Raw genomic sequence first — 18,450 nt, forward strand, 5'->3', positions numbered from 1 at the left:
AGTGTAATGAGCAGGGTAGTCTAGTAGGCAATACATTAAAGCTAGTGCTAATTTTTGTTTCTGGGCTTTCAATTTTTTCCAACGCAATCTCTTTCTTCAGAGACAGTTAGAGGAACCCTTTGGTAAAAGTCAAGGCTGTCTTAGCCCAGGGCTCCCCTCAACTTAACAACGCATTCCAGCCAGGGTGACTACAAGGCTGGTGGCGGCATAGACTCCATCCCTGTCTTACCAAATGTAACGATCATCGTGAGCTCACCACAAAATAAGCCAGCCGTGATTCTACATACCGATAAAAAAAATATTAAAAGCTGCGGATTAAATATCAGCCTGAATTGGGGAAATTTACTCTAAAATTGATGGTGACAAAACAGATGGCACGCATATCTCTTTTGGCATTTTGCCCAAGACATAGAAAACCAAGGAAATATCCTTACGCAACAAATGAACACATTTTAGAGATGCTAAATTTAACTAACAAAACCAAAACGTAACATATTCTTCACTTGTTTATTTCTTATGTTCCTATCATAAAACAAAGTAAGGTATTAATACACAAATAGACTTAAAGGTCAGTTTTCTCATATTTAAAATGCATTTCCAATGGAAACAGACTCTGACTTAACCAAATTAACATACAACCTTATATCACTAATGACGGCCCCCATATAACTGCCTGGTGGCTTTTCACCTTTATTCTTTGGACCAAAAACTGGCTTCTGCTAAGACTTGTTTTAAAATATATTAATAAATGATCCTTAAGAATTGACAAGATAAAATGAATACGGAAACTAAAACCCAAAATAAACATAACTTTCTTTGTTCAAAATAATAACTGGTTATGAAAGATTAAAGACAATAATTTGTTATAGATTTAAATGATTCTTTCTAACCGCCACTGGCAAATAATATGCAAAACATACTTTAAAAATCAGGCAGTTTATAATACTAGTAAGTTTCCTCTCCTTTCGTGTATCTTTAAAACTACCGATAATAAAAAATCTGGGAGTTCCTTTAAGTTAGTAAGAGGTTTCATAGTTTATTTCCCCAGGCGACAACAAGAAAAACGTTTAAAATGAGAGGCATTTTAGAATTCTCACTTCTGCAGCAAACCTATATGCTAAAAATATCTTGCCAAATAAATGAATTGCTTCTAGCGATGACCCATTTTAAAAGGAAAATCTAACTAAAATTTCACAAGTGAAATTAAATTGCTCTAATGGACTACTTACCTCAAAACCTATTTATGTGTTATCTACATTAAGACCATTCTAAGAAATAGTGTGAAACGTTTCATTAATAATACTTTTTAAAAAAAATAAGCTGAACAAAAAGTCTAGGCAATACGCTTCTCTATCTGTGATCTCCATGTATTCAGTTCAGTGCCTTTTACTGCTTTCCATTTTCCAGAAGTAAATAAGTACAATTTTCCTGAAGTAAAGTCAGCATTGCTTGAGCTCTCTCAGCATTAAAAACAAAAACAGCAATAGTTGCTCTTGTCATTAGAAAAATATCTTCAGAGTTAAAAGCTTATCTTTATTAAGCATATTTTACATGCCAGAAACTGAATACATAACATATGTACTGCCTTAGCGAACCCTCCAGACAACCGTCTGAGGGAGAGACTATTATTACCACCATTTTAGAAAGGAGGAAATGAAGATTCAGGTAAGTTAAGTATCAGATAGATGGCCAGGCATTGCCCAAAATCTGTTCTCTGCTTCTTTCCTAGGAACATGGCTTTAGCTGGGCGTATGACCATCCAGCCAGAGGGTACATCTGCCAGCCCATGCAGCTGAGGTGTGGTCATGGACCAAGTGCTCGCCAAGCTGCTCACTGGTGAACCAAGTTATCACTGAGTGGAAGTGGTCCATGCACCTTCCACGCCATGTGCTTCTCTCTCTTCTCACGGCTGGAACCCACATGGGGGGCTGAGGCAGCTTCAACCCCACAGACGATGACAGCACCCTAAGGAATGGCAGAGCCACAAAACAAAACAAAAGTGCTCAGTGAGCCTAGCCATCCTGGACCTCATGTCTAGCTGCTGCCTGGCCGGTGTGGCTCAGTGGTTGAGTGTCGACCTATGAACCAGGAGGTCACGGTTCGATTCCAGGGTAGTGGGCTCCATCCCCACTGTGGGGCGTACAGGAGGCAGCCAGTCAATGATTCTCTCTTATCACTGATGTTTCTGTCTCTCCCTTCCTCTCCCTTCCTCTCTGAAATCAATAAAAACATTAAAAAAAAAAGAACAGAGCTCCTGAAGCCCTTGTCATTTCCAGGTGATGAGAATGTCTTTTGTTCCAATGAGGCAACTCTGCATGGGCTCCTGGATGGCTCCTCTCCCCCCGCCCTCCATTCTCCTGAAAAAGACAAGGGCTGAAATGGAGTTCATGCTCTATCACACCTACGTGATAAAGCCTTCTGAAAAGTCCTCGTGCATGGGGCTTGGAGAGCTTCCAGGGGGATGAACGCGTCCACACTGGGAGGGTGACTCACCCAACTCCTCGGGGCAGGAGCTCCCGTACTCAGCATCCTCCCAGGCCTCGCCCTATGTACCTCTTCTTCTGACAGCTCACCTATGTCCTTTCCCACATCCTCTGATACCCTGGTCAACGTGCATACATATTTGCCTGAGTTCTGTGGGCGGCTCTAGCAAAGCAAAAAAACCCAAAGGGGAGGAGGTCATGGGAACCTCAGGTGTGTGGCCACGTCGTACAGAAGTTGTGGGCAACCTGGGCATCGAAGATGGGAAGCGGTCAAGAGACTGAGCCCTTCACTGTGGGGCCTGGCGCGACTCCGGGCAGATGGTGTCAGAACTGAGTGAAACTGTAGGGCACCCATCTGGCGTCAGAGAACTGCTTGGTGGGGGGAACCTCCAACATTTGGTGACTGGAAGTGTCAGAAGTAAAGTATTCTGTGCGAGAGTAACGAAACAAAGAACACACCAAACCCTGGGGAGGGAGGAAAATCTGACTTAGAATTCCCATGTTATGTTATTTGAAATGTCCATTTCCCAATAAAAACTTACAACACACACATAAACAAGGAAATACAGCCCATCCACAGAAAATAAAGTAGTAAATCAAAAAGTGTCTCGGCACAAGAGGCCATACAGACGGCCAAGAGACATGAAGAAAAGGGGCTCAACGTCACTACTCATCAGAGAATTGCAAGTTAAAACCACAAGGAGATGTCACCTCGCCCCTGTCAGCAGGCGGCAAGTGTCGGCAAGAGCCTGGATCAAAGGGAACCCTCGTGTGCTGTTGGGTGAGATTGCAGACTGGTGCAGCCACTGTGGAGAACAGGAGGAGTTTCCTCAAAAAATGGAACTGCCTTATGATCCAGCGATTCCACTTCCGGGAATATGTCCACAGAAACCCGAAACACTCATTCGAAAGACTATATGCACCCCTATGTTCACTGAAGCATTATCTGATTTAAAAGACAACTGAATAAGGTAATAATTATAAAAGTGGACTGATGACTTCATGATGCATAAAACAAGGAATGGGGCTATAACAGAGTTTTTGTATACTTTTGAAATTAAGTTGAAATTCATCTGAACTAGTTTGTTTTATGTTAAGAAGTTCATTGTAACCCCCAGGGCAACCACTAAGAAAATAACTCCCCCAAAAATCATAATAGCCTCAGGAATGATGAAGTAAAGGTCTATGAAAATTCTCTTCTCCAGAAAAGCAACCACAGACTTAAAATGACACACTAGAAAATATATATTTAACACAAGACAGCACAGTCATGGAGGAATCTGGAAATTTAAAAAAAAAATAGAAGACATCACAACACCAATAGCAAGAAGGCAAACATATGCTATGTGATTATCAGTAATTAAATTACATATAAATAAGCCCTCCATAAAAAGACAGAAATTGTCAGAATACATATTTTAAATGATACAACTATATGCTGCATCAAAGAGACACTTTAGATTCAGAGACAAAAGGATGAAAGTAAAAGTTTATAAAGATATACCATGCAGCCAAAACCGGTTTGGCTCAGTGGATAGAGCGTCAGCCTGCAGACTGAAAGGTCCCAGGTTCGATTCCAGTCAAGGGCATGTACCTTGGTTGCGGGCACATCCCCAGTAGGAGATGTGCAGGAGGCAGCTGATCGATGTTTCTCTCTCTCATCGATGTTTCTAACTATCTCTCTCCCTTCCTCTCTGTAAAAACTCAATAAAATATATTTAAAAAAAAAGATATGCCATGCAAACAGTAACCAAAAAAGAATTGCAGTGGGAATACTAATATGAAACAAAATAGACAGTAAGACAAAAATTGTTAATAGAGAGAAAGAAGGATATTTTATAGCAAAAGAGTGGGTAAATTCAAAAAACATACATAATGATTAGTATAAACATATCTGTACCTAACAAAAAGGCTACAGAATACAAAAGTAAAAACTACCAGAGCTGGAGGGAGAAGTCACCAATTTAACAACAGCTGGAGGGGCCATTATTCCACTTTCCACAATGGATAGAACAATCAGGAGATCAACAAGGATAGGTACGACATGGAACACACAAGTGACACCGTCAAGAAAGTGAAAAGACAATCCACAGAATAGGAAAAATTGTTCAAGTCATGTTTCACAAGGATTTGTACAATCCTATATAATAAAAGGTGAACGACCCAAATTGACCCTAAAAGCGGAACGACCGGAAATGACCGGTCGCTATGATGCGCACTGACCACCAGGAGGCAGACGCTCAATGCAGGAGCTGCCCCCTGGTGGTCAGTGAGCTCCCACCAGGGTAGCTCCACTCAGCCACAAGCCCGGCTGATGGCTGCGAGCGCAGCAGCAGTGGCGGGAGCCTCTCCTGCCTGCACAGCAGCGCTAAGGATGTCCAACTGCAGCTTAGGCCCGCAGTCGGACATCCCCCAAGGACTCCTGACTGCCAGCTTAGACCCGGTCCCCCAGGGAGTGGGCCTAAGCCAGCAGGTGGACATCCCCCGAGGGGTCCCAGACTGCGAGAAGGTGCAGGCCAGGCTGAGGGACACTCTCCCCCCCCCCCCCCGCCCCCCATGCAGGAATTTTGGTGCACTGGGCCTCTAGTATAAAAGTAATAGATAAATAACTATTTTTAAATAGCAGAGGATTTGAACAGACATTCCTTCAAAGAATATATACAAATGCCAATAAGCACACAAAAAGATGCTCAACATAATTAGCCATTAGGGAAAAGCAAATCAAAACCACAATGAAATCCCACTTCGCATCCACTGGGGTGGCTAAAATCAAAAAATGAAACCAACAACAAGTGCTGGCAAGGATATAAAGAAATTGGAACCTGTAAACATAGCTGGTTGGACTGTAAAAATGGGTGCACTCACTTTGCAAAACTGTTTGGCAAAACTCCAAAATGATGAAGGTAGAGTTACCATACAACCCAGCAACTCTACTCCAAGGTGTATACCCAGGAGAAATTAAAACACATAAACACACGAAAACATTTACACAAATGCTCACAGCAGAATTATTCCTAAAAGCCAGAAAGTGAACACATCTCGACTGTTCATCAACTGATGAACAGATATGGTATACCCATACAATGCAATTTTATTTGGCTAGAAAAGAGTGAAGTACTGCTATAACAGGTGTCAACCTTGAAAGCATTATGGCAAGTGAAAGACGCTAGCCACAAACGACTCCACAGTATATAAATCTAATATGAAATGTCTAGAATCAGCAAATATATAGAGACAGAAAGCAGAGTAGTGGTTGCCCTGGCCTGGGGAGTGGCTGCTAATGGGCACTGAGCTTCTCTGGGGGTGATGAAAAAAGGTTCTGGAATTACACAGTGGTGATAGTTGCACAGCTTTGTAAATATATTAAAACCACCTGAATGATATACCTTAAAATGGTGAATTTCATGGTATGGAATATCTCAATAAAGCTGTTATTTTTTTTTTAATCCGTAAGGAAAATGAATACCTACAGAATGACTTAGCAAAAGAGAAAGTAAATTATATTCTGTCTTATAATCACTCAGGGCAACAAACATTCACTGACCCAGATTGTGCTGGGTGCTGGGGATGCAAAGACAAACCATCAGCAGTCCAGACCCACAGGAAATTTTGTTGTTAACAAGAAAAAATTTTTGATTCCTTCCCCTAGTTTTCACTCTCAAAATATACAAAATGCTAATTTTAACATAGCAAACTATAATTAAAAACCCAATTCCAACAAACATCAAATATTAGCAGCTGCCCAAATCAACAACTAGATGCCAAAGATAAATTAACTCAAATTCTCTCTCCAGTCACACCTCTCTCCCAGCACAAGAAGGTCCAGGTAGGGTCTAGCCCCCCGGCCTTGACTGCCCTCTGCAGTATGTGTTCCTAGCCTGAGGGTGCAGAGAAACGTCCATGTCCCCATTCCTACCAGCATCCCAACCCAGGGTTCCTTCCATTTCAGATTTTCAGGGCCTACGTTTTATTCCTTTAGGCATCTACCTCTTTCCTTCAAACACGATTAGTTACTGAGGTTCTTCAGGTATCTATATATATATAAAAGCCTAAGCGATCATTACTACTGGATGACCGGCCGGTAGCTATGATGCACACTGACTATCAGGGGGCAGATGCTCAACGCAGGAGCTGCCCCTGGTGGTCAGTGAGCTCCCACAGCCAACCTCCTGTGGTCCCTCCTCCCAGACGTCCACCCCCCATCAGGACTGGGCAAGATGGCCCCAATTGGCCCCAATCACCAGCCAGGCCGAGGAACCCCACCCGTGCACGAATTCGTGCACCAGGCCTCTAGTATATTATATTTTCAGTCAGGTCATCAAAGCAAACACAGTTCCCTTTTTTTATATCTTTTATTTCTTTTTTATTTAAATATATCTCTATTTATTTCAGAGAGGAAGGGAGAGGGAGAAAGAGATAGCAACATCAATGATGAGCGAGAATCATTGATGGGCTGCCTCCTGCACGCCCCACACTGGGGATCGAGCCCACAACCTAGGCATGTGCCCTGATTGGGAATCAAACCATGATCTCCTAGTTCATAGGTGGACACTCAACCACTGAGCCAGGCCGGCCAACATTTTTATTTCTTTTATTTAGTAAAAATTCCAAAGGGTCCCTCCAGGACCGTAACGCTTCTACCTGTGCTTGGTGCCCTGCCCTAAGAAAGCCAGGAATCATGCCACCTCACATGCTTTGTTGCTCCAGAACGGGGTTGTAAAACAGACGCAGGAAACATGTGGATTTTGTGTGGCCTGAGCTGTTCTACAAACATTTTAATTACCAACATATTACAGTCAAGAGATGCTTTACATACAAATGTACATCTTCAGCTTCATTTGAAAACTCTGAAAATACTAAATTCCCATGTGGCAACAGCTGGGTGAGCTGAGTGGTGACACTTCTTTGTCCTCCGATAAAGAACGTCTCTTCTCTGCCCTAACTAACCGGTTTGGCTCAGTGGATAGAGCATCAGCCTGGGGACTGAAAGGTCCCAGGTTCGATTCCGGTCAAGGGCATGTACCTTGGTTGCGGGCACATCCCCAGTAGGAGGTGTGCAGGAGGCAGCTGATCGATGTTTCTCTCTCATCGATGTTTCTAACTCTCTATCCCTCTCCCTTCCTCTCTGTAAAAAAATCAATAAAATATATTTCTTTTAAAAAAAGAATGTCTCCTCTCTATGATCCTCACCACTTCACAGGCTTTCCACGCACAACGCATCCAGGTGGTTTCATCTGTGACCTGCTGCCTCTGAAGGGGTTGAGTCCAAATCCCGAAAGTCAAGGTTGTTTCCAATCATAAAGGGATGCCCTCCTCCCTTCTCTCTGGCTGTAGCCTGGGTGGCCACGTCCTCTACCTTTGCCAAGGTCTCCTGGTGTCTCACTCCAACAGCTGCTTCACCTCCTCGGAATCACCGTCAGGTCTATCATCTGGGCATCACCCAGTTCTGAATTCCTCCAGGGCGCGCCTGCAGGGGCACCTGCTGGCCTGGCAACCTGCTCCAAGAAGTCTAATTCCAGGCCACGTGGCAGACAGCACTGAGGACCTCACCCATCGACCAAAAGACCTTCATTTCCAGATGACTGCTCCTCGCAGGTCCGTGTTCCTCCTCACTTCCCGAATTCTGGGTTAAAACGGTGTTTCTCCAACTCACCGTGCACACAACACGTTTGGGGACCTTGTTAAAACGCAGATTCTGATTTCTCATTCAGTGGGTCTGGCACGGGGTCTGAACGTCTGCGTGTCTAACAGGTGACCAGATGCTGCTGGTGTGTGAACTGCACTTGGGAGAGCAAGAAGTCAGCAAACTTACAAAAGGAGAAGGCGGTTCCTGCGATGAGAATTCTCTGAATGAATGAGACCTCCAAGACTTGACTTCCTGCCATTTTAAAACGACAAAAATGTTCATCTTTCAGCATCTGTGCCAACTTAATATCGGACTCACATAAATAACAGCCTTTCATAATGGTCCGTGAGAAGAAAAAGCAGATGGTTCCTTCAGCCATCAGGCATTGATTATTGCACATTCGTTCTGTGATCAATACTTGGCATTATACAGAGGGGTCAGCCAACGTGCCATATATTCAGAGTGCTTGAAGTCTAGTTGGCAAAAAGACTACCAGGAACAAGCAGGGCACCCCCTAAAGCACCACCGAATCGCTCCACACTGGTGATTCCCAGGCAGGGTGCCATATCTGCATCAGGGGTGTGGGGGGAGGGGGGAGATGTCAAATCAAACACACTTCCCACTAACGCCCCTGCCCTCCCCTCCCCAATTACGATGCTCACTCTACCCCCACCATTACGGTCAAGCACTGGTAAAGGAAGCCGCATTTACTTTTAGGAATGCCTTCTTCTTCAGAAGGGTAAGGTGGGGAGAAGAAGATGAAAACACTGCTTTTACTTGCTTACAGGAAGACAATGGAGATGTGGAGCCTGGAGAAGTAAGTAGAATTGGTGGGCATTCCAGGTGGGAGGCCTGTGCAAAGAGAACCCGAGAAAACTAGAGACCCTTCAAGCTTTCGAGCTGAGGTCAGGGGCAATACACATCATGTCCTGAAGACCTCTGAGTATCAAGTCCATTTGTCTGAAATGAGGCCAAACCTAAGGCAAAAGTGTAAGAACGGTCATGTCCAATTGCGATGTGACCCCTTCGTACCTGTACCCCACGTCACCCAGTATCTTAAAGCACAATCCCAAAGCCCAGGTTCCTCCCACCATGGGTCTCTATAGGCTCCCAAATACCCAGCGGAATTCCTGGGCCTAAGTTCCATTTCTTTGTGCTTTCATTCTTCCAATGGGTCACTGACAAGGAGTATGCTCAGTATTGAAAGGATTGTCTATTACTGAAAAAATTACCGCTTTAACCCATTACGGTCAGTGTAGACCTCCTACTTTTTTAAAAAATATATTTTATTGATTTTTTTACAGAGAGGAAGGGGGAGGGATAGAAAGCTAGAAATATCAATCAGCTGCCTCCTGCACACCCCCCACTGGGGATGTGTCCGCAACCAAGGCACATGCCCTTGACTGGAATCGAACCCGGGACCCTTCGGTCCATAGGCCAACACTCTATCCACTGAGTCAAACCAGTCGGGGCGAGACCTCCTACTCTTTTAACAAAAAAAAGTTCCTAGTGCTAAGATTGTAGCAGAACTTTTGTTTGTTTGAGAGATATATATATATATATATATATATATATATATATATATATATATATATTTAATTTAAAAAAAATATATATATATATATATAATTTCAGAGAGGAAGGGAGAGGGAGAGAGTGATAGAAATATCAATGATGAGAGAGAATCACTGATTCATTGATTAAGCCCACAACCCAGGCATGCGCCCTTGACTAGAATCGAACCCAGGACCCTTCAGTCCACAGGCTGACGCTCTATCCACTGAGCCAAACCAGCTAGGGCTGTGGCACAACGTTTTGTTAACAAGTCTTCCTTCCCTGCCCGTCCTTGGCATGGCTCACTGTGGTATGCCACTTGATGTGAGAGAACTCGTTTCTAATCACTGTCGTGAAGAAATGTACTTCCTACTCCACTGGCAAAACATGACATGAGCGCGATTCCCTAAACAGCCAGCATCCACCTGCACGGAGAAGTGTTAGACTCCCTGCCCATCACTGCACGCACCTACACAGGGATCCCAATGTCACTGCATCCCGTTTCCCCTCTTCCTGTTAGTATTTCCTCAAGTTCAGAGGCCCTTTACCTTCTCTGTGAATGGAGCAGCCTGCGGATGGGCTTCTAGGTGCAACCTCCTTTCTTCACAAAGCCACCACCTCCTTATCCGAACATAAAACCAGTGCATTGTCGTCCTGCCCCCTGACGAACCCTCCCAGGTTCGTGCATAATGGCTCACGAAAAGAAAGGCCTCTTCGCCTCACCCCTCGGGTTTTCGGGGATAAACAAAGCCTCGCGCCAAGCACTCCTCCCTGAACAGATGCCAAGAGCTGATTCATCCTCTGCATGGCACCGGTGGTTTCATCCAGCCAGAAAGCGCAATACCCACGGGCGTGTACTTGATAGCGATCGCTCTCTCACTCTTACTCCTCTGATGTGATGCAACGGACAACCGTGCCATTTGACAAAGGAATTCTGTCGATCACTTCTGGTTTCTCTCTAAGGATAATGCGTGTCTCTCACCTCCCCGCTGACTTTCCAAGTGTCTTTTCAATAATATGGCTCACTTTTGCGCCAAGGATCCCCTAACGATGCTACCAGGGTTCCAGTCTCCTCCCGACGTGCAGCAACGGCAACCATTAATTTTGTCATGGGAAGCTTTCTTGTGGGCGTGTCCTGGAAAACTTCAATCGCGTAACAGAGAAGCCACTGTGCTTTGTTTGAAAATGACACCAAAACACCCATGGCTCCGTGCCACGGTTAGACAACGTTTCATAACAGGCGATGACGGGGGAGTAGGAGCAAAGGGATGGTAAGCCCTACGATAAACAGTTCTGAGACCACTGTCACACTTCCATCGGCACTTGTCAATTTCAGGTACTGTTTTGAAATTGTTGCTCCCACAGATCCCCTTGTTTTTAGACACGGAGATTCGCCTTTTATCTTTGCAGTGAGATTCGGGTCTCTACGTATGTTTATGATGCACTGAACTGTGGCATTAGCATGACTGTCTTCATCACTATGGTCACTCCTCCATGAACCACTTTTGAGCCGCTGATGTATTTTTGTGAAATGGGGAGCCCACTTAAGACCAGCGACAACCAAAATGGTATTTTAACAAATGAACAAGCAAGTGATATAAGCAGTATACTAACCAAGACAAAGGGCACCCTGGGTAAGGTGAGCTAGGTTAACCAGCGCAGTGTTCATAGCACAGACGCCATGTTTAATTAATATTGTGAGCTTTAAGGACATGAGGGGCTTTCTGCTACAACCACAAACACTCTCAGACATGCTCTGTCACTCCTACACCGCCTTTCTGATCTCATTTCCAACCACCCCCCTGGTCACCCCACCCCATCTTGCTAACCTTTGAACATTCTCACCTTTGGGCCTTCACAATGGCTGTTCCCTCTACCTGGAACACCCACCCTCAGGTATCTACATGAGTAACCCCTCTCGCCTCCTTTTAAGTCAGTGGTTCTCAACCTTCTGGCCCTTTAAATACAGTTCCTCATGTTGTGACCCAACCATAAAATTATGTTCGTTGCTACTTCATAACTGTCATGTTGCTACTGTTATGAATCGTCATGTAAATATCTGATATGCAGGATGGTCTTAGGCGACCCCTGTGAAAGGGTCGTTCGACCGCCAAAGGGGTCGCGACCCACAGGTTGAGAACCGCTGTTTTAAGTCTCTGTTAAGGTCTCTTTCACCACGAAGCCTGCTCAACCATATTTACCTTGCTCTACTTTTTCTTTTTCCCAAAGCACTTGCCTCCTTACCTGGCATGCCATGCAATTTACTTATTTATTTGGTTTATTATCTGTCTCCCACTCCCACCCCTCCATTCCCAATACAAAGAAAACTTCACAAGGGCAGGGATCTTTGTTTTACTCATTGGTATTTCCCGGCACCTAGGTCAGAGACTGAATCACAGGAGGGCTCAATAAATAGTAGTGGAATGAATGAATGGAACTTTTCATTGCTTTTTCTTTCTGACCACCAAACTGTCTGTGGACCTCACCCTGAGACTTAAACAGAAAACGGACAGCTGGCGAAGATTTTTCAAGCAAGAAAATTATACCAACAGGATCGGTATCACAATTACCCAGGTGAGGAGATGAACTCAAGTTTGGAAAGGCTGGTTGCTGAGAGGTTAGCTGAAAAGTCAATCCTTGAAAGAGATGATGAAGGCCACAGTTTTCCAAATGACTACCAGTGGTTCTCAACCTTCCTAATGCCGCGACCCTTGAATACAGTTCCTCATGTTGTGGTGACTCCCAACCATAAAATTATTTTTGTTGCTACTTCATAACTGTGATGTTGCTACTGTTATGAATCGTAATGTAAATATCTGATATGCAGGATGGATTTTCATTGTTTGCGACCCACAGGTTGAGAACCGCTGGACTAGGCCTTCTTAACTGGTTCATCTCAACCCCATAATGTACATATCTACAGATATATGATCAATGTTTGTATAAACATATACATATAAGTATATATGCATGCACACACACACATATATATGTATATGTGATGAACTAATCTAGAAGCTAAGGACATTTTTCTATCCTATGGGTATTCTTTGTATAAAAGCTAATGACACCCTGGCCAGTGTGGCTCAGTTGGTTGAGCACCATCCGTGCCCAGAAAGGTTGCTGGTTCGATTCCTGGTCAGAGCACATGCCCGGGTTGCAGGCTCAATCCCTGGTAGGGGGTGTGCAGCAGGCAGCTGATTTCTCTCTCACATCAATGCTTCTCTCTCTCTCCATCTCCCTTATTCTCTCTCTCTAAAATTCAATAAAAATATTTAAAAAAAAAAAACTAATGACTTGGGTCATAGTTAAGACAACCATATTTCACAGTTTTCCTGGGAGAGCCCCGGGTTATATAGTTCTTGATCTGGTGCTCCCTTTTTACTCTCAGAAATGTCCTTGTCTGGACCAAAAAAAATTTACATAGTCATCCTACTTATAAAAGAAATACATACATTTCTTCTTATTCAGACATGCTGACCAAGCTTCTGAGGATTGTAAGGGAGTATGGAAAAGGTGACAGCCATAATTACTTGGAACACCTACTGGCCACCACTGCCACTGAACTATGAAAGACAGGCGATTCTTACGCAAAGGAGCACAGTTGTTGCAGAAATCGGTGCCGCCAACCATAGACCCAGCCCTGGAACCCAAACCCCTGCCAGGTCACCTGCACAACCTCACACCCTGTGAAAACGTTCCCACGGGAGCAGGCTCCGCAGTTCTCCTCTGCAAGCCCTCTGCACCCAGAGCTGGGACCCACGCCCAAGGCTGGGGCCAGCAGAGAGGACAGAACACAAGGGCTCCTCCATCAGCCGTGTGGCCCAGAGAGCTTGGAAACTCGGAGAATGTGGAGTCGAGTCCTCACAACACCTGTGCTCTGAACTCTCAGCAAATCTCCAGAACCTGGACCAGACCCTCAGTCCCGAAACGTTTACTCCTATCTGCCGGAGCCACGCGCCCAGCAGGCCTACAGACAGGCTTTGCTGAGCTGCTCTCCCGAGTCACAAGAGTTGTCCCAATTCGTGTCGGCCCTGGGTAAATGGGGAAGTGTTCATTCTCATCGTTCTTGAAGACAATGATAGCATAGGCTTAGGGCCACTCTAGACACTTAACAACTTACGGATGCAACTACTTTATTTCCTATATATGTAAATAGACGGCAAGCGATCCATTTACCTTCTTTTTCTATCTTTCTTGCTATTTTTTTTGATATGCATATATGATTTGTTTGTTTTTACTTTTGTTATCTTTGCATTGAACAATAAGAGACTGAAATAAAGCAAAACTCAAAATGCGAGGTCAAGAAAGGGTGGTAAAGTAAACAGTCAAGATTCCTTAACATGTAGGATGATCATATAACTTATCTTCCAAACCAGGACGCTTGTATGTATGAAAGGGATGCATCTGATAGTTTGGTAAGAGAGGTCAACAGGAATTAACTGGGGCTACTGCAGGCAAAGCAGGAGGTCCGGTCAGCCTTCTGAGCCCTCACTCACACCCTCAATTCCAGAGACATCCTACGCGCCAAGAAGCCACCCCTGCCTCCGTCAGGTCAACCAAAATGCAAACGCAGTCCTCTCTCCTGCAGGCCAGGTCTGTCTCCACAAGGAAGCTGGCAATTCCCTACCCAACACACCATGCAAAACTGGTCCGTTTTTCCCCCGCGGAAGCAGGCAGCAGCGCGCTGGAGCGTGGCCCAGGCCAGGGCCACAGCAAGCCCAGGCCTGGAGCCTCAGGTGCCTCTTAAAGGAACACTTCACGGGAGACAGCAGCCTGGTAAGATGGTACCCAGGTACCAGCCACAGACTTAACAAGTATTTTGAACGACGGATCCTTTCCCTGATGCCAGAGCATGCTGGGCAGAGCCCAAAAGCCACCTCTCCTGCAAGACACATTCATCCAGAAGAAAGGCCGTAGCATCTGTCCTCAGTCCCAGGTAACAACCTTCCTTGCTTTGCCTTTTGCTGAGACAGTGCCGGACAAGGCTTTCACAGAGTAAGAAAACGTGCGCATGGCCCGTGGGAAACAGAGCCAATGCTCCCGTTCATCCCGCACTTCCTGCTCAGAGGGGGTCCGCGTTGCTCATGCTCCTCGTTAAACTGTGTCCTGTGGCCGGTGAGTATTCATTTGCTGGAACCTCTTCCCTCACGTGCACAGAGGGAAGACCATTTCCGTCATCACGTGGCGATGTGCAGCACATAAACGATCGACCATGGTGGCAGGAGCAGGAAAGACTCATGGCCCCAGGCTGCTCAATGTTGTGATGGAGGGCACAGTAAAGCGACCCATAGCTGGGGGGCTGGGCGGGGAGCAAATCCTGAGAGTTGGGAACCACCTGTCCTGGCGATGGTGGAAGAAACTCCTTTAGAGCGAATGGGATTGATGCAGCCGCACTGAAGCCCTTTCAGCTAGCTGACACTACGCGTCCCAGGAGCCATTTGTGACATGAACAAGAGCTCGGGAACTTATGACTGTTTCCCCCCATAAGTGGTACCATCGTATTAAAGGCAAAGACACTTTTCATTAATGAAACTGTTTAAACTGCTCCACATAACCACAAGTGAGGCCACAGTGCGCCAAAGAAATAATCAAAACAAACAGCTTAAGTATGACTTTTTAAACGTACAGAGAAAGGAGAATTGAACTGGTTAGGCTGCTGGTCTCCCTTGAAAGATCAGGATGATGTGTTCCCCCCCCCGCCCCCCCCCCCCCCCCCCCCGCCCTCTACCCTGCCCCACTCCATCTCCCAACAGTGAGGTGGCTAATTTCGCAGGAACACAATGGCCCTTTATGCTAAGCTCCCCTTGTGAGGGAGGCCATCTGCCTCCCACTCTATATAAACAATCCCTGCAGGAATCTGCTGATGACCAACAGATTAGCAACCTCCAGACTGTCACACCATGAATAACATCCTCACCCAACCAGGCCTCTTGCTTCAGTAAGGACAAAGGTGAGCCTAGCAATTGATCCTTCTTTGTCTATAGGTAACTCTAGGTGTCCGTTTAATCTCTCAGGACACACAGCCATCTGTGAGGGGCAGGGTAGCTCTCTCTAGGCAATGAAGAAATGAGCCCTTAAGGGAAAAGGCGAAAGAGTAAAAAGAAAATCACACTTGCCTGGCCAGGGTGGCTCAGTGGTTGCGCCTTGACCTATGAACCAGGAGGTCACGGTTGGATTCCCTGCCCAGGTTGTGGGCTTGATCCCCAGTGTGGGGCCTGCAGGAGGCAGCCCATCAATGATTCTCTCTCATCACTGATGTTTCTATCTCTCTCTCCCTCTCCCTTCCTCTCTGAAATAATAAAAACATATTTTTAAAAAAAAAAGAAAAAAGAAAATCATACTTGTCAGACAAACGAGTGAGCATATGAAATTTCACCAGGTCTAATAGAGGACTCTACTAATTAAGTTACAATCTTTTTTCTAAATGACCAAGCACAGAAAACTACTCAAGAAGTGACAAGCGCCACACTCGGACAAAGGCACAGGTACAGTACGCATTCAGAGTTTGCTGGACTCGGGACGGTGGACACAGAAACACACCAAGAGGCGAAAGCCTCGGGCAAGTTTGCCGCTGCCCACCTGTGCCTAGGTCTCTCGGACGATGCTCGCAGACGCGCGCCTCCTCCGAGCTCAAGATCCCTGGATCCCTGGAGCTCTGTGAGCCCCTGCGGCGTCTCCACAGCCGTCCCACTCCGAAGGCAATCAACGTGCCCGTAAAGACGCTCCTAAAACTCAGAGTCACCGCCGCGGGAAACGCTGGGGCGCCGCCAGCAGAGACACGGGGCGCGGGGAGCCCGCCTCTGCAGCCGCACGGCCTCCCGGGCGCCGACGTCCTCACCCGCAGCCGGTGCCTCCAGGCCCGAGCCAGCCAGGCAGCTCCCACTCGCTCCGCCCGCGAGGAACCGCAGCCTCCGCTCCCCGGGGATGCTACGAGCCCCGAGGTGCGCGCCCGGGGTCACCCACCCGCACGCGCGTCCGGACTCCCCCCGCGCTCCGGGCAGCGGGAGGCAAAATGTCAAATGAATGGCCGCGCTGGGGCGCCCGGAGGAAAACAAAGCCGCCCCCGCGGGCCGGTGCCGGCGGCGGAGGGCCGGCGCGGGCGCGCACTCACCGGGCTCTGCGGACGGGGACGGGGACGGGGACGGGCGCGGGGCGCGGGCGGGAGGCCCCGCAGTCGTCGGTGTCGGGACCCGCGCCCGGGTGCTCTCCGCCGGGCCGCGCGCCGCTGCGCGTCGCCTGCAGCTCCCGCTGCCACGGGGCCGGGGACCGTGCGCCGCCGTCTCCGCCCCGGGACCCACGGCAGCGGCCGGAGAGACGCGGCGGGAGCGGGGCGCGCCCTCAGCGGCCGTCCCCGCCGCCCCCCGCCGCGGGCCGGGGCTGCGCCCGCCTTTGTGCTGGCATCGTCCTCGGCTCCCACGGACCCGGCGCGCCTCCGGCAGCTCCACGGGCCGCTCCGCGCCGCCGCCCACCCGCTACGCCGCGCCCCCCGCGCGCCCCGCGGATTGTGCCGAGTCAGCAGCGGCGGCGGCGGGGACGCGCGGAGCCATGGCTCCCGCCCGCGCTCCGAGACGCCGGGTTCGGGCGCCGCGAGGTCCGGGCGCAGCTCGGCGGCCCGGCGCGGCGCGGCGCGTCCCCGATCGGCCCGCAGCGCCCGGCTCGCCGCGCTCGCTCTCCGTGCGCGGGCCCGGCCGGCCCCTCTCGCGGCTCCCCCGGCCGCCCGGCCGCCCGGCCTCCCTCCCGCCACCACCTTCCTCCGGCCCGCGGGCCCGACGCCCGCCTCCACCCGCTGCGCCCCGGCCCCTGGGGGGCGAAGGGCCCGGCAGCTCACCTCCGGCAGCGCCGGCGCCCCTCCCGCCGGACGCCAGGGCACATCTGCCCGCACCTCCCGGCGGGGCGCGCGGCCGGGGGCCCTCGGCACGTCGGGGACCCGGGGAGGAGACGGGGAGAGGACGGGAGGGACGGGCAGACCTTGGCCAGCGGGACCTTCCCGGGAAGGTGAGCGGGCGGGTGCGGCGGGGCGCAGACGAATCCGAGGCTGCGGAGGAGCCGGCTGCTCTCCTGCGGCGCGAAGGGCAGGACCGTCACCGGCGCCGCGGTGGAGGGGGGGCGCCCTCCGAGGTCGTGCACCCAGACTCTTCCTAAATCCCACGGGAAAGCGGAATGGAGGGGTGTCATGCCTCGATTTCCCCACCTGCAAGGGCCAGACCGTAATACCCCGTCACCTACACGGGGTGTGGTCACGATTAAAAATGGATTATTGAAAGCGCTCTGAGCTACTTTACCTACAGAGGGCACTAAAATGTAAAAATGCGCTATATTGATATTCCCGGCTTTCTCTTTGCCTCTTCTGTAGCATCTACACTGACTCAGTACCACTGGGGGAAAGAGTAAAAACGCTGAAATGTAGGGACATTGTCCCCTGTGCGTGGTATCTATCCAGGGATGGGAAAGATTTGCTGGATTTAAAGTTCAACAACTGTACCTACATGGAGGAGGTCCCAAAACATCCCCCCCCCCCAAAAAAAATAGTGGATATCCGTAATTTGGCTTTTTTTTTTTTAATATGTGCTCTCGGTATTCATCTCTCCCCCTTCTCTGGTAACTAGGGGTGGGGGGGACTAGGTAGGAAGTGGGGGGCTGCCCTTCCCCCTGGCGCAGGAATGATACCAGGATGCTAACACCTGCCACCTCCCACCTCCGACCCAGCTGGTCATCCTATTACAGACCAAGCACAGTGACTGCTTCCCGGATGGGAACATTGGTTCAGCAACTCAGTCTGGGGCT

The 18,450-nt window shown here is 48.3% G+C and overlaps 1 protein-coding gene across 11 annotated transcripts in view; it reads right to left on the reverse strand.

The window, feature by feature from the left end:
* The window catches only part of HECW2 (HECT, C2 and WW domain containing E3 ubiquitin protein ligase 2), a 264,600-nt gene extending 246,832 nt beyond the window's left edge, over positions 1-17,768 (reverse strand). For 7 of the 11 annotated variants that reach the window (XR_009453721.1, XM_059702621.1, XM_059702618.1 and 4 more), the window contains exon 1: positions 16,778-16,926. The gene's annotated coding sequence lies outside the window, so the exon portion shown is untranslated. The other 4 variants (XM_059702614.1, XM_059702612.1, XM_059702613.1 and 1 more) reach the window with 4 other exon arrangements.
* Between the last annotated feature and the right edge of the window lie 682 nt (positions 17,769-18,450).

This window comes from Myotis daubentonii, chromosome 7 (assembly GCF_963259705.1).
Source record: "Myotis daubentonii chromosome 7, mMyoDau2.1, whole genome shotgun sequence".
Lineage (NCBI taxonomy): Eukaryota > Metazoa > Chordata > Mammalia > Chiroptera > Vespertilionidae > Myotis > Myotis daubentonii.